The following is a 7,419-nucleotide window of genomic DNA, read 5'->3' as shown; positions in this document are numbered from 1 at the left end:
ATCAGACAAAGCACGTGTGATAAGGTCAAGAGGATGGAAGGGACCAAAGATCGCCCGCCCCGCCACAGGCTGACCGAGGCGCAGATGATTCCTCTCGATCACGCCCACCTTTCGGTATGATCTCCCCATGAACATCTCGCCCTTCGGATATCTGCAAATCTCCACCAACTGTTTCTTTTTGAATGTGTGGCGTTTCCTGTTCACAAAAGGGTGCGTCAAGTAGTGATCAGAGAAATAATTCATGGCACGTGGTAAAATTTCTATACGGATTGAGTCAGAAATAGTAGACGGCTACAAAAGAGAGATTTTGCACGGTTAGTATTCAGTATAGTGGCCAGAGTCTGAACCAACCGTTTTTCGTTTGTGCTGACTACGACTACAAGGAGCACAACAAAATGAGAGCTACTTCTTCCCGTCAAGCTCTTTCATGATTAGACAACCATTGATGCTCTCGTTTCCATGCTAGTTTTACCAGAAAACCATGCAGGCGCTCCAGTTTTCAAACAAGACGCAGAGCAAGAAATTCCACATGCCTTCATTTGCCCTAGCCCTTGTGCTGCTGATCTCCTTGGCCTCTCTGACCAGCTCCTGCACGGAGCATGAGAAGGCCTCCCTTCTCCAGTTCCTCGCCGGAAGACGGTGGCCTCGCTGCTTCATGGCAGAACGGCACGGATTGCTGCGAATGGGAAGGGATCACCTGCAGGCAAGATAGTACGGTCACACATGTCTTGCTGCCTTTTAAGGGCCTCGAGGGGAACATCTCACGATCCCTTGGGATCCTCGACGGGCTGCAGCACCTTGATCTCTCTCACAACTCGCTGTCCGGTGGACTGCCGTTGGAAATGGTGTCGTCCAGCAGCATCACAATCCTTGATGTCAGCTTTAACCAGCTCAATGGAACACTCCACGCGTTGCCCTCTTCGGCCCCTCCCCGGCCTTTCCAGGTACTCAACATCTCAAGCAACTTATTTGCAGGACAGTTTCCATCCATCACGATGGAGAATCTGGTCACACTCAATGCCAGCAATAACAGCTTTACTGGGCAGATACCAACTCAACTCTGTAGTACCTCACCATCCCTCACTGTTCTTGAACTGTGTTTCAACGAATTCAGTGGCAGCATCCCCCCAAGTCTTGGTAATTGCTCCAGGCTGAGAGAGCTCGGGGCTGGATACAACAACCTCAGTGGAGTGATCCCAAATGAACTCTTCAACGCAACATCATTGGAGTACCTGTCATTTCCTAACAATGATTTACATGGAGCTATTGATGGCACAAACATAACCAACCTCAGAAATCTTGTAACCCTTGATCTTGGAAGGAACAGATTCAGCGGCAAGATTCCAGTTTCTATAGGACAGCTCAAGAAATTAGAGGAGCTCCGTTTGGACAACAACAACATGTCAGGGGAGCTGCCATCTGCTCTGAGCAACTGCACAAATCTGATAACAATCGACCTCAAGAGCAATAATTTCCATGGAGAACTTACAAAGGTCAATTTCTCCCACCTTCTCAAGCTAAGAACATTAGATGTTTTCTTGAACAACTTCAGCGGCAAAGTTCCAGAAAGCTTATACTCTTGCAGCAATCTGACAGCACTGCGGCTAGCTGGCAACAATTTATCTGGGCAGCTTTCTCCACAAATAGGCAATCTGAAGTACCTCACCTTCATGTCACTTACTGACAATTCTTTCAAAAATATCACAAATGCACTTCACATCCTTAAGAGATGCAGGAACCTCACCACCCTGCTTATTGCACTCAACTTCAGGGGAGAGATCATGCCAAAGGATGACAGGATTGATGGTTTTGAGAATCTTCAGGTTTTGAGTATCGGAGGATGTGAATTGTCTGGACAAATACCTCACTGGGTATCAAAGCTAGGAAATTTGAAAATATTAGTATTGTCTAACAATCGACTCAATGGATCAATACCAGCCTGGATCAAAACCCTAAGCAACCTGTTCTATCTGGACATATCAAACAATAGCCTCACAGGGGGGATTCCAACAGCAATTATGGATATGCCAATGCTGAAGTCAGAGAAGAGTAAAGCCCATTTAGACCCAAGGGTATTTGAGCTACCTGTTTATAGTAGTCCATCACGACAATACCGTGTACACATTGCTTTGCCTAAAGTCCTGGATCTAAGCAAGAACAAATTCACTGGTGAGATCCCCCTGGAGATCGGTCAGATGAAAGCCCTTCTTTCACTCAATTTCAGCTTCAACCACTTGACGGGACACATCCCACAATCAATATGCAATCTCACAAAACTTCAGGTGTTGGACTTGTCGGCCAACAATCTGACAGGTGAAATCCCAGCTGCATTGAACAGCCTGCACTTTCTTTCAGCATTCAACATTTCTAACAATGACCTCAAAGGGCCTATTCCATCTGGGGGCCAGTTTAATACATTTCAGAATTCTAGCTTCGACGGCAATCCGAAGCTCTGTGGTTCTGTACTCGCTCATAAATGTGGTTCAGCTTCAACCCCTCTAATCTCCCCAAAACAACGAAATAAGAAGGCCATTTTTGGAATTGCATTTGGTGTGTTTTTTGGAGGCATTGCTGTTCTTTTGTTGCTGGGGCGTCTCTTTGTCTCAATCAGGATGAAGGGTGTTACAGCAACAAACCAAAGGGGGAATAATGGAGACGTTGATGCATCTTCATTCTACTCCAGTTCAGAGAAAACATTAGTGGTGATGTGGATGCCACAAGGCAATGGAGAAGAAAACAAGCTCAAATTCAGTGACATTTTGAGAGCCACGAACAACTTTGATAAGGAGAACATTATTGGATGCGGAGGTTATGGATTAGTCTACAAGGCAGAACTACCTGATGGCTCCAAGCTGGCAATTAAAAAGCTCCACGATGAAATGTGTCTGATGGAAAGGGAGTTCAGGGCAGAGGTTGATGCACTCTCCATGACACAGCATCAAAATCTTGTACCACTATGGGGTTACTGCATCCAGGGAAACTCAAGGCTCCTCATATATTCCTACATGGAGAATGGCAGCCTTGATGATTGGCTTCATAACAGGGATGATGATGTTAGCCCCTGTTTTGACTGGCCAACTCGGCTCAAGATCGCACAAGGAGCAAGCCTGGGACTTTCTTATATCCATGAAGTCTGCAACCCTCAAATTGTCCACCGAGACATCATATCCAGTAATATCCTACTGGACAAAGAATTTAAACCATATGTTGCAGATTTTGGGCTAGCCAGATTGATCCTTTCCAACAAAACTCATGTCACAACTGAGCTAGTCGGCACGATGGGTTACATTCCCCCCGAGTATGGGCAAGCATGGGTTGCCACGCTGAGAGGCGATATCTACAGTTTTGGAGTAGTCCTGCTTGAGCTGCTTACTGGAATGCGACCTCTTCCAGTCCTGTCCACATCAAAAGAACTTGTCCCATGGGTGCTGGAGATGAGGTCTGAGGGAAAGCAGGCTGAGGTCTTGGATCCAACCCTTCGAGGCACAGGATATGAAGAGCAAATACTGAAGGTGCTTGAAGTCGCTTGCAAATGTGTCAACCACAATCAATTCTTGAGGCCAACGATCATGGATGTAGTCTCTTGCCTGGCCAGTATAGATGCTGAACACAAGTGCAAAGACCAGTCATGATACAATGAACTACACACTATAGATAATCGTGTATTCTCATGCATGGTGTACTTGGAAGTTGTAACTTTCTAGTTTCAGTAGGACTACTACTTCTGATAAACCTAGAATTTGTTTTTTACTTTGTACAGAGCCTAACAGATTGCCATTTTGTGCTATACGTAATTCTTTAAGGAAAGATCTTTGTAAAATTCATCACCCTTTAGATGTGTTATGTTTTCTTCTGCAAGAACATTTAGAAGTTTCCCGAAGCTATTACTCCTATGATTTAAGTTTCACGAGCATGGACAACGTATACACATGTGAAATGACCATCTTGTTTTAGCTGTGAAAGATTGAAAATGGTTTTCATTCAAGTGCAGATGTCATGTAATATCAGCTGTTTTTACATACCGCCGGAGTTGGCGGTGAATCGCCGAATTACTAGCTACAGAAACTGTTTTTGTTTTGTGGGAACCTTTAAATATTTCTCGAAGTACTATACTATATGATTAAGTTTCACAAGCATGGACAACGTACACACAAGTGAAATGGCTATTTTTGTTTCAGCAGTGCTATACACACGACACGATCCAGACGATTCATGCACGATACTCAAATCCAGCCGGACATGCACAGGATTCAGAAGGGCACTGGCCGCTAGATTAGCACGTCGTGCAAAGATCGTGCAGCAGTATCGTGTGGGTAGTAGTTTCGTTTTTGTTTTATCTCTTAAAGGTTGAAAATGGATTCCATTCAAGTGCCTTCATCATGTGCTGTCAGCAGTTTGCTTCGTGTCAGCTGTTTGTTTTTACATAGCACCAGAGTTGGCGGTGAATTACCGAATTACTAGCTACGGCAAATGTGCAGTTGGTCCAAGCGTCAAATGGATTGGCCAAGAAATTGAGGATCTAATACGACTGCCATCTCCAAAATGTATACAAGTCGAATGGAGTGGAATGAGAAATTGAGAATCTAATAATACGACTAGCTTCTGAAACACATATAACTCAGCAGGCACAAGCGGTATTTCGACACTCGCAGAACACGAGAGGAATGGCGCCAACAACGTACCGTGTCCAGGGATTGACGCGGCCGAAAGACCACCAGCACACACAAAGACGCGTCAGAACGCGTCCCAAGCTTGATCTGTGAGCCCGAATCAGCTTCGCGATGGCCACCGTAACGGTCTACGAACCGGCATCCGGGTCGGCATTCCGCCAAACGGCCAGAGCGCGCCGCTGCCCCGGCGGCGGCAGGCGCTGGTCGTGAAAGGCCGGCACTGCATCCGAGGGATGGATGGCGCCGCTCGCGTGGAACAGAATGGGCGTGGAAGCGAGGATGCGTCCCGGCACGGGAGGAGGAGGGGGGACTTCCGGTGAGAGTGGCCAACGCAGACGCTACCAGGACCCGGGCCCCGCCCCTCCCTCTTCCCCGCCCCGTCTGTCAGCCCATTGCGCGTGTAGTTTTTTCGAGAGTACGCCAAAAGCGTACCTTATCTTTATAGAAAGGAAGAAAGAGTTTTACAAGACACCATGATCAGCCAAGAAAGCTTACACAAACTCCAACTCCTAGGAACAACAAAAGCCTACTCTCTCACGAAATGATCTAACCCCTCAACTCCTATGCCTGCCCTGTTCCAAAGCTTGATCTCTTCGTGGATGAGATGAACAAGGCTGTTCTCCGAGCGCACTTGATCGTTGCGGTTGAAAACCCGAGCGTTCCTCTGCTTCCATAGATGCCACGCGGTCAAGATGACAAGCAAGTCGAAACCTCTCTTGAGCTTTCCATGGAAGGGTTTCCTCAACTTGTCCCACCACTCCATGAAAGTATCCTCAGGGGTTGGAATTTGAATGTTGGTTTGAAGCGACTGGAAGCAACCACTCCAGACTTGCCTCGCATAGACGCATCTAGCGAGGATATGATCAGTTGTATCCTCCTCTTGGCAACAAGTGTAGCAAACTGAGGTCGTATCCTGGAGACCATGCCTCGCACGTCGGTCAGAAGTCCATAACCTGTATTGAGAAGCAAGCCACGCAAAGATTTTGCACTTGAGAGGCGCCCAACTCTTTCATATGCATTGGGCGGCGGCGAACCGGGTCATGCCCTGGCAAAGCATACTGTAAGTGGATCTGGCGCTATATGAACCCGAGGCACTCCATGGCCAGTAGAACACGTCGTCGTCCATCACATTCCTTTGGATCGTCGCCAAAGCCTGCTGCAAGTGGATGAGCTGCATGTGAGCCGTGAAGGATAGCTCACCCGATATGTCATTGACCCAAGAGTCCCCGACAAGCGCCTCCCGGACCGTTCTCTTTCTCTTTGTCAGCTTGTCCACCATGCCGGCGATCAAAGGGGCAATATCTTTCGCTGCAAACCCGTGAATCCATCTGTCCGTCCAGAAGAAAATCTTGCTGCCCTCTCCAACCTTAATGTGCACTAGACTGTCGAACACCGCCTTGGCCTCCTTGTCGACCATGAGATGCAACCCTTGCCAAGGCCTCAGGGGGTCAGTCCTCCTGAGCCACTCCCACCGCACGCGCATGGCCAAGCCTTGGGTCCTTAGATTCTTGACTCCCAACCCATCGAAAGGCTTAGGTCTGCAGATGGTGTGCCAAGCAACCAAGCACTGCCCGCCGTTTACCTCCTCCTTCCCAGCCCATAAGAACGCACGCATCCATTTATCCACTTCTTCGAGGACCCAATTGGGCGCTTTCAGGACTAGCAGATGATGAATGGGGCGGGCCGCAACGACGCTGTTGACGAGCACAAGTCTCCCGGGTCTCTGAATCATGCCATGCTGTCAGGCTGGGAGGAAGTTCTTGACCTGGTCCAACATTGGCTGCCATTGCGCCTTGGAGAGCTTGTGGATGCTTAGTTGCAGCCCTAAGTACTTGCAAGGGAACTGCCCAATTTGACAGTTGAACAGCTGTTGTACTCTTTCCTGATCTCCTTGTTGTCCTTGGATCAAAGTTGCCGAAGTCTTACGATAATTCACTCGAAGTCCGGAGGCGTGCCCAAAGAGATGTAGAGCTTCTTTTATGCATATGAGATCCGGCTCCGTGGAGCGCATGAAAAGTGCGACATCATCGGCGAAAAGAGAGAGCCTCTGGCTTGCCATCACACCGTTGAAGGAGGACAAAAACCCCACAGCAGCAGCCTTACACAAGAGGGCCGAGAGGACGTCCATCGCCATGACAAAGAGAAGCGGTGAGCTGGGGTCTCCTTGGCGCAACCCACGAGCGTGATCAAGCCTCCGACCTTGATTCCCATTGACAATGACTCTAGAGGACGCGGACTAGAGCAAGATCGCCACCCACTTCCTGAAATTGTCGCCGAACCCCTTTGCTCTCAGAACTTCAAACAAGAATGGCCAAGAAATGGTGTCGAATGCCCGTGATATATCAAGTTTCAGGAAGACGGTTGGTGTCTTGCGGACGTGCATCTTCCTCGACATTTGCTTCACTAAGAGGAAATTATCATGTAAACTTCTCCCACGAATGAAAGCGGACTGGTTCGCGTTGACAAGTTCAGGGAGTCTCTTCCTCATTCTAACAGCCATAATTTTGGAGAAGAGCTTGTCGAAGCTATGGGGCAAGCTGATCGGGCGGTAATCACCCACCTCCTCCGCGTCACTGCGCTTAGGGATGAGAACCATTAGAGCTCTGTTAAGCTTCGTGAAGCCCCTGACATCACCCACAAACAGCTTCATGATGCCGGCCATGATGTCTCCCTTGATAATGGGCCAAGCCCTTTGATAGAATGCCCCGGTGAAACCATCCGGGCCTGGCGCCCGGTCCGGCGGCATCTC

The 7,419-nt window shown here is 48.3% G+C and overlaps 1 pseudogene; it reads left to right on the top strand.

The window, feature by feature from the left end:
• Nucleotides 1-481: 481 nt before the first annotated feature.
• LOC119322245 lies at nt 482-3,681 on the top strand (annotated as a pseudogene).
• The last annotated feature ends 3,738 nt before the right edge of the window (nt 3,682-7,419 follow it).

Source organism: Triticum dicoccoides, chromosome 6B (assembly GCF_002162155.2).
Source record: "Triticum dicoccoides isolate Atlit2015 ecotype Zavitan chromosome 6B, WEW_v2.0, whole genome shotgun sequence".
Lineage (NCBI taxonomy): Eukaryota > Viridiplantae > Streptophyta > Magnoliopsida > Poales > Poaceae > Triticum > Triticum dicoccoides.
The sequence above is the reverse complement of the archived record's forward strand: the minus strand, read 5'-3'. Positions and strand labels throughout refer to the sequence as shown.